This window comes from Nannospalax galili, unplaced genomic scaffold, assembly GCF_000622305.1.
Source record: "Nannospalax galili isolate Female #2095 unplaced genomic scaffold, S.galili_v1.0 scaffold951, whole genome shotgun sequence".
NCBI lineage: Eukaryota > Metazoa > Chordata > Mammalia > Rodentia > Spalacidae > Nannospalax > Nannospalax galili.
In genome coordinates, this window is record NW_008329324.1 from 838,594 (window position 1) to 848,155 (window position 9,562).

The window sequence follows — 9,562 nt, forward strand, 5'->3', positions numbered from 1 at the left end:
CCAGCTCCAGGTGATCCTCTTCTGGCCTTGGAAGTCACCTGCACATTCATGGCGTACACCTTCCTACCCCCTACCACCCCACACCCATAAATAAAAGTTTTTTGACAGGGTCTTCCTAGCCCCGGCCTGCCTGTAACTCACTACGTAGACCAGGCTGGTCTCAATGCCAGCACCCACATCAAGGGATCTGATGCCCCCTGGTGGCACCCACACACATGTGCACACACGCATAAATTAAAAAATATATTTTAAAAAAGCCAGACATGGTGGCGCATGCCTTTAATCCCAGCACTTGGGAGGCAGAGGCAGGTGGATCTTTATGAGTTCAAGGTCAGCCTGGTCTACATAGTGAGTTCCAGGCCAGCTGAGGCCACAGGGAAACACTCTCTCAAAAAGACTATATATTATTAAAAGACAATATATATTAAATATATATTAAAAAAAGAGGGGCTGGAAAGGTGACTGAGCATTAAGAACACTGGGCGTTCTTATAGAAGACCTGGGTTCAGCTGGTGGCGAATAACCATCTGTAACTCCAGTTCCAGTGGCCTTTGCATGACACAGGTGCACTTACATACATGAAGGCAATACACTCATAAAAATAATAAAATAAAATTTTAAAAAAGAGTAAAGCCAGGTGTGGTGGTGAACACCTTTAATCTCAGCACTTGGGAGGCAGAGGCAGGTGGAGCTCTCTGAGTTTGAGGCTAGCCTGGCCTGCATAGTAAGACCTTCTCTTAAAAGATTTTTAAGAAGTAAACCTCTGGGAGTCACTTTCTCCAGTGGTCTAGCCACTGACAAGTTGCTGGTGCTCCAGTAAGTAACCTCCCATGGATCACACAGGAAAGGAGGGTAGGATAGAGGGGAACTTGCTGGGAAGGATTTCAGTGAGGGCAGGGAGGACCCATGAGAGAGGGGGTTGGGGGTGAAAATAACTGAAATTCATTATATACATATATGAAAATGTGCAAGAATTTTAAAAAGTCAACCTCTATTCTCACCTTTCCCTTAATCTCCCTCCTGGGATGGAACCCGTTTCCCACCCTTGTCTTTCTTTCCTTATACTTTTAATTTGTTGTAATATAGCATAGACACTTGGTGTCCTAGTTTCATTTCTGTTGCTGCGATAAAACACCGTGTAAAAAACCACTTAAGAGAGAAGGGGGTTTATGTGCCTTACAATTCCAGGTTTCCATCCATCATTGTGGGGAAATCCAAGACAGGAATCTAAACAGCTGTCACATCACATCCACAGTCACGATCAGACAAGAATGAATGCATGCGTGCTCAATTGCTTGTGTTCAGCTCCATTTCGCCACTCTTGTGCAGCTCAGGACTCCCTGCCTAGGGGATGGTGTCACGCATAGTGCACTGGGTCTTCCCACATCAGTTAACTTAAGACACACACTCCAGACACATCCACAGACCAACCCAATATAGACAGTCCTTCATTGAGACTCTCTTCCCAGGTGATTCTAGATTGTGCCAAGGTGAGAATTAAACCTAACCATCACACATGGGAAGATGTGTTTATTTAAAAAGGTATGTTTACAAAGTACCACCATGCTGTACTGGTGACTGAGGTGGAGCTTTCCATTTGGGTATTTGGTCTTCACTTATCTATAGGAATCAACCTAGCACTTCACTTCAAGTATGAGTAGACCACCATCGTGGACCCCCACCCCAGCCCTAGCCCCGGATATGCCTACAAAATTAACAGCAAAATTGAGAAGGACCAAGATGAACAGAAAACTGAGAAAATAATTCAGGGAACTGAAAGTCTTAAAGCGCTGACCCATGTCTCTAAATTCCTGACCGCTGAAACCTCAGTGGGCCTAGACTGCTAGTCAGCAATTGCCCTTCTTTTTCCCTTTCCCTTCCCTCCACTCCTTCCTCACGGATGGTCTCACATCTGACCTCAACGACCGCCCCCCCTCCCCAGCTCACCTCTGGTGATCACCTCCCTCTGTACTTCCTAGAGGATTAGAAGAGTCAGAAGAGCATCTTCCTGATACCCTACTCCCAGCTCTTCCCTAATCACCTGATCTGGTACCCAGACTCTCTGTCTTCATCCACATCATTAGGGGATAATTGTCTCTACTCTTAGCTTAACTTCTGCTATGCCCCAGGGCCCATCCTATCTCTCCTTAAGGACATGGCTCCCACTTTCCTGAGTCATAATTTATTCCTCCCTTCCTACCACACTTATATGCATACAAGCATGCTCTTTCTTTTCACATGCTTAAAAAACCAAACCAAACCAATTTTGGCTTGATGGCATACTTCTAATCCCAGCACTCTGGGAGGCTGAGGCAGGAGGGTGTGAGTTCAAGGGCTTCCTGGGCTACGTAGTGAGATCCTCAAAAAACCAACCAACCAACCAGCCAACCACTCTCAACCCTGCCCCCTGCTTTCTCCCCCAGCCTCTGCTTTTCTTCTGTCCTATGCAAGTAAACTTCTTGAAACATTTGTCTATATTTTTTTTACTCTAATTCCTCACCTCCCACTGATTCTTAAGAGCTTTTACCATTCTACAAAAACAAATCTCATCAAGATCAACGGTGACTCTGTCACTAAATCATAGGCCAATTCTCAGGCCTCCCTCAGCTTTTCTTCCCTGAAGTTCTGTTTCCACTTGGCACCTGCCTTCCCTGCTTCCCTGATTTATTCCCACCTCATCAGCCGTTCTCGCCCCACCCCGTTTCCTTCTCCTCCAGCTTCCCACTCTCCTGAGACTGGAGTCTCTAACGCTCAGCTCTTGGACCTCCTTTTGACCTGTGTTTTCAGAATTTCTTGTTTTATATTTATTTCTTCTTTTGCAATTTCATATACACACATATACGATGTACTTTGATCATACCCCCCATTATCTTCTTAGTCCCCTCTCTTCCCTCCAATCCCCCTTTCCTTCCCACCAAGTCCCCCTCCTAGTTCATGTCTTTTGTGTGTGTGTGTGTGTGTGTGTGTGTGTGTGTTCTCCGCATTTAATTAGGGTTGCTTGTATGAGCATGAGTGGGGGTTATTTATCTGAGCACGGAGAAAGGGGAAACCTACTAGTAGCTACATTACTTAGGAATATGACTCCAATCCCCAGCAATCATTAACTGCCAGGAGTTCCTCAGGGAGGGGTGGCGCTTCATGAGCCTCTCCCCTGAGTTAAAAAAAAATTAACTCGGGGTGTGTGTGTATGTGTGTGTGTGTGTGTGTGTGTGCACGCACACATGCATGAGTACAAGTGCCTGCAGAGGCCAGAGGTTAGGATTCTCTTGGAACTGGGCTTATAGGTGGTTGTGCGCTGCCTGATATGAGTGCTGGAACTGAACTTGGGTCCTTTGTGAGAACAGTATGCATTCTTTACTACTGAGCCATCCCTGGAGTTCCCTTCCTTCCGTGTTCCTTTCATCTATTTTCCTTCCTTCCTTTCTTTTTTCTTTTTTGTTTTTTTGAGACAGGGTCTCCCTGTAGCCCCAGCTGGCCTGGGACTCACTATGTAGACCAGGCTGGCCTTGATCTCATGGAGATCCTCCTGCTTCTGCCTCCTGAGTGCTCGGATTAAAGGCATGTGCCACCAGGCTAGGCCTTCACATGTGAGACTATATATGAGATTTTAGGGAACATATGACTTGATGGGGTATAGGACTCAGTGGAAGGGAGTCCTTGGGAGTGCAGGGGACCACAATTGGGAATATATTTGACCCCACAGCCATCAGGAATGAGGCGCTTCTCAGTTACTATGTCTTCAAATTCCCCACTTCTTTGAGATGTGAATCTTCTGGCGGCCAGGGAACTTGAACTTAGCTCTACACAGGGCTTCAGTCACATGTTCCTTATTCTGCAACTTGGTGGGGGTGGACACAATGACCTGGCCAATGTGAACCCTGGCCACTTGCGCCCTAAAGGCTTCCCAAAGGCACCCTGCATACCTGTCTGAAGCATAGATTGAGGATAGCATTGATAACAGACACGGATATCCACCAGAAACCTGTTTCCAAGTTCCCTTAGTCTAGCCTGTACATGCAATGGGCTGCATACACTACCCAAGAGGTTGCTGTTTGCAGTCACTGCACACCAGGCCCCATGAGGAAAGGTACCTGGTCAACTTAATTGGGTGCAGATTGCTCACTTTTTATGAGATGTAAATCTTCTGCCTTATTATTTAGTAAGCCTCTCTGTCCACCAGCCTCAGTCTGTCTGCCCTGACCACTGGGATGCCCACCACGGTCAGCTATGGAGCCTCTGCAATGTCCAAACAGGGATCCAGATAATCTACTTGTCTTAGACTATGGATTGGTTCATCTTGGGTCTGGGTGCTACTTCTGGTCACATTACCTCTGGCTGAGGAAGGGAGCGAAGTTACAAAAGCTTCTGAAGTGTCGGGCTGCCCCCCAGGCCTGCAGAGAAGACACGCAGCTTCTTGATGAAGGCACTGGTCATGTGGAGGACATTGAACCATCTGCTGCCTTCTAGATCTGCGTGTTACATTCCCACAGAACAGTTTTTACTGGACTGAAGAAGTGAGGACATTTGATAAGGGTTTTGCGAATATGAAAACTAAGGGTCAACTTTGGGTTCATGGGCCAGTTATTGGTTCATTAATTTCCACCACATTAACTTCCTTCCTTCCTTCCTTCCTTCCTTCCTTCCTTCCTTCCTTCCTTCCTTCCTTCCTTCCTTTCCTCCCTCCCTCCCTCCCCCCCCCCGCCATCTCTCCTTCCTTTCCCTCTCCCTCCCTCTTTTCCCTTTCCCTCTCCTCTTTCCCCCTTCTCTCTCTTCTCTCTTTTGAGAAAGGCTTCACTGTGTAGTCCATGCTGGCCTGGAGCCTACTATGTAGCCTAGGCTAGCCTCAAACTTGTGGCAGTCCTCCTGCCTCAGCTTCTCCAGTGCTGAGATTACAGGAGTACAAATACTATAACTGGCACTCCCTTTAAAAATAAATCTTGTTTGAGAGGAGAGCTCCATCTGTGTAGCTGCTGCTTGTCAGCTTGTGTCTAGAGAAGAGCAGCCTTGGGTGACCATGGTCCAACTGTAAGGAGATGCCACACCCAGGTCCTGGGGTCTGAAATGTTAAGCAGAGACCCAGCAAAGGCTGACAGATCAGCAGAACATGGATAACTGACATTACAGTGAGGAATGAATGCTTGTGGTCATTAAAAAAATCTTTATTTTAAAATTTTAACTATTTTGTGTGGGGGGAGGGAGGGAGGGACGTGCATGTATGGTGCCTGTAGAAGTCTTCTACCCATGTGGGTCCCAGATATTGAACTCAGGTCATCAGTTTTGTGAGCCATCTCCCTGGCCCCTGTTTGCTTGCTTGTTTGTTTTGAGACAAGGTCTTACTATGTAGCCCAGCCTGGCCTGGAATTCACAATCTTCCTCTTGCCTCTAGTGCTGTGCTTATAGGCTTTACCATCATGTCCAGGCATCACTTCAATTTATCCATGAGAAAACAGAGGCCCAGAGAGGACAAAGGACTTTTTCCCATCTTCTGGGCTTGTCAGTGGCAGAGCTGGGATTAGAACCAGGGTTTTCAGTAGGAAAAGACAATCAAGGCAGTAAAGATGAAAAACTTAAGGAGACTCACTCTTGGGGTCACACAAGTATGATGGGCACTTTCCCTGATTCACCCTCAGCTCAGCAGAGAGAGAACTCTAGGGTCCTGCTGTCCACGAAGGAGACAGCATTCTAACTTGGAGGTTCTGGGTAAGGGGACCCTCAGGGGGAGCTTCCCAGTACTGCTGCCTCAGGGAGAAGCCAGGTACCCTGTGTGCACCGAGCTGGGCCCGTCCAGGCAGGGTGCAGGGCTCCTCATCTGGACTCTCCTTAGCTAATTGCTGAGGGCTGCAGCATTTCTGAGTCTCAACTTCTTGCTTCCCCTTCATAAAAATAGGCAAGCTCCAGCCAGTCCTGTCTGGTTGGTTCTGCACTTGCGGAGTCAGACATGCAGACTTCCTCCTTTTCTAAGCTTCCAGGCCAGTGTCTGCTTCCTTCATGGAGAACTGCTTATTGGGTATGATTGTGTGCACTGTCTTCCCAGCGCTTGAGAGGTAGAGGAAGGAGGACGGAAGACGGAGGATGCAGAGAGAAATCAGGCCTACCTGGACTATATAAAGGACCACATCTCACCCCTCCCTGAAAGATGGAGGCAGGGAGACAGAGACACACGGAGAGACACAGATACAGGGGATGGAGAGAGACAGAAAGAGACAAAGAGAAAAGGCACACACACACACACACACACACACACACACACACACACACAGAGAGAGCCAGGCAAACAGAATTAGAGACAGAAACAGAGAGAAACAAAGAGAAGACAGAGGAAGAGAAGGAGAGACAGTCACAGAGAGATAGAGAAGGCAGACAGCTATGGAGAGATAGCAAGAGAAGGAGAAAGACAGGAGACAGACAGACAGACAGACACACACGGGGGCGGGGGGGAAGGATACAGAGAGATCCTGAGCCACTCTGTGGCCCTCTTCAGCTGTTACACCCTTTTCTACGTGGACCCTTCTCTCTCTTACTATGAACTGGAGCATTTCCTACCATGCAGCCACAGGGATTTGCTAAACATAAACCAGCTAAGAAAACAACAGCTATAAAGTGTTCTGGAAAGGAAGAAGTAAAGCTGTTTTTCTTTGCAAACAACATGTTGATGTATTGTAGATAGAAACCTTAAAAAAAAAAAATCCGTGGGGGCTGGAGAGATGGCTCAGCGGTTAAGAGCACTGACTGCTCTTGCAGAGGACCCGGGTTTGATTCCCAGGACCCACATGGCGGCTACGAACCATCCTTAACTCCAGTTCCAGGGACTCCAATGCCCTCTTCTTGCCTCCTCGGCATTGCATGACACGGGTTCACACATATATATGCAGGCAATACACTCATACACATAAAATAAAAATAATAAATAAAATATATTTAAAAATCTGTAACAGCCTATTATAACTTATTAATGAGAAATTTTTATTTTTTAAATTATTTTTATTTTATGTGTATGTGTATATTGCCTGCATGTAGGTAAGTGCACCCGTGTCATGCAATGACCACAGAAGACAGAAGAGTCTGTTGGATCCCCTGGAACTGAAGTTATGGACAGTTGTTAGCTGCCATGTGGGTGCCGGGATTTGAACCCCGGTCTTCTGCAAGAACAGTCAGTGTTCTTAACGACTGAGCCATCTCTCCAGACCAATGAGCAATTTTTAAAAAGATCTATTTATTTCTATTTATTTATGTGCATGTGTGTGTCTGAGTGCATGTATGCCACATGTGGTGTGAGTGTCCTCAGATGCAAGAACAGGGTGTTGAATCCCCTGGAGCTGAGGTTACATATGGTTGTTAGCTGCCCAGTATGGGTGCTGGGAACCCAACCCCAGGTCCTTTAGAAGAACAGCAAGTGTTCTTAACTGCTGAATCATCTCTTCAGCCCCTGAGCTTAGCAATTTTGTGGGTTATGTGGTATTTATATAAATCAATTGTATTTCTATATGCTTGCAATAAACATCCTCAAAATGATTATTCTTTTTTTTTTTTTTTTTTTTTGGTCTTCCCATACTCCTGCAGCTGAGGGCTGAACCCTGGGCCTTGTGCTTGCTAGGAAGTACTCTGTCACTGAACTAAATCCCCACTCCAACACTCTCAAAATGATTTTAAGAAGATAATTTCTTGGTGGGTGTGGTGGCACACGCCGTGCACTAGGGAGGCAGAGGCAGGCGGATCTCTATGAGATCAAGGACAGTCTGGTCTACATAGCAAGTTCCAGGCCAGCTGGAGCTACAGGGAAACCCTGTCTTAAAAAGACGAAAAAAAAAAAAAAAAAAAAAAAGGAAAGAAAGAAAGAAAGAAAAAAAAATTTCTTTTATTACAGCATCCATAAGAATAAAATATTTAAGAATAAAATTAAAGAAAGTAAAAAACTTAAACTATGAAAACTGGAAAATGTTGTTGAAAGAAATTAAAGATCTAAATAAATGGAAAAGGCCAGGCCTAGTAATACAGGCCTGTCATCCCTGCTACTGGGGAGGCTGAGGTAGGAGGATTCCCAAATTCCAGGCTGGCCTGGGACACTTAGTGAAATCTTGTTTCAAAATAAAAAGTGAAAAATGGGCCAGGTGTGGTTGTGCACACTGTTAATCCCAACACTTAGGAGGCAGAGGCACAGAGATTTCTGTTTGAGGCCAGTCTGGCCTACATGGCAAGTTCCAGGTCAGCCAGGGCTACACAGTGAGATACTGTGTTAAAAAACAAAAACAAAAACAAAAACTTTAATGTTGTCTCACCATAACACAGAAAGCATGAACTTTTATTAATCCCATATGATAGATTGATCTTGCACCATATCCACATGAGGTTGGAAAACCATGCCGTTTTCTGGAATTTAAGGTATTACATTATTTCATCAATCATTTGTTTACAAAAAAGAAAAACTAAAAAATAAAAATGTGAACACTTCAGTTGTTAACACCTGTACCTTGGTTGAAAAAAAAAATTTTAAAGTGACTCAGTGGTAGAACACTTGCCTACCTTGTGGGAAGTTCTAGATTCAATCCCCAGCACCACACATACACAAAGTACAAGACCTTGGACTTGACCACTGATGGCTTAACATGAAAAGTCCAAGCAGGGGGCTGGAGAGACGGCTCAATGGTTAAAAATACTGGCTTCAGGGGCCAGAGAGATGGGTCAGTGGTTAAGAGCATTGGTGACTCTTGAAGAGGACTCAGGTTTGATCCTCAGCATTCACATGGCAGCTAGCAACCATCCAGAACTCCAGTTCCAGGGGAATTCAACACCCTCTTCTGACCTCCTCAGGCACTGCAAGACATGGATGCACTTATATACATTCAGGTAATACACGCATACACATAAAAAAAAAAAGTATTTTTTAAAAAGAACACTGGCTGCTCTTGCAGAGGACCTGGGTTTGGTTCCCAGCACCCACATGGTGGCTAACAACTGTCTCTAACTTCAGTTCCAGGGAATCTGACTCCCTCTTCTGGCCTCTACAGGCATTACATGCATGGGTGTGCTTGCATGCAGGTAAAACATTCATACACATAAATTTTTTTTTTAAATGCAACAACAAAAAAAATAGATAAACTGAATTTGATCAACATTGAAAAACTGGTATTTAAAAGGACACTGTTAGGAAAACAGAAGAGAGCCAGGTGTGGTGGCACATGCCTTAAATCCCAGCACTTGGGAGGCAGAGGCAGTGGGATCTTTGTGAGTTCAAGGCCAGCCTGGTCTACATAGTGAGTTTTAGGACAGCTGGGGCTACAGGGAGACCCTGTCTCAAAAAGACAGAAAACAAAAACAAAAACAAAAACAGACGAGAGTTGGAGAGGTGGCTTAGTGGTTAAGAGCAGGTACTGTTCACAGTCTATAATTCTGACCCCCTCTTCTGGAGTTCGTCTGCACCAGGCACACATGTGGTGCACATACATCCAGACAAACACACACATTAAAGAAACAGATCTTAAAAAAAAAGAAATCAAAAGAACACTCAGAGACTGGAGGAAAAATACATGCAAATCTGGAATATATAAAAATATAGGGGCTGGAG

The 9,562-nt window shown here is 45.4% G+C and overlaps 1 non-coding gene across 1 annotated transcript; it reads right to left on the reverse strand.

Annotated features, from left to right (window-relative positions):
• Nucleotides 1–3,980: 3,980 nt before the first annotated feature.
• On the reverse strand, nt 3,981–4,114 carry LOC115070927. The gene has a single exon (XR_003850040.1). It is a non-coding gene; the product is annotated as a small nucleolar RNA SNORA70 (small nucleolar RNA).
• Nucleotides 4,115–9,562: the final 5,448 nt, after the last annotated feature.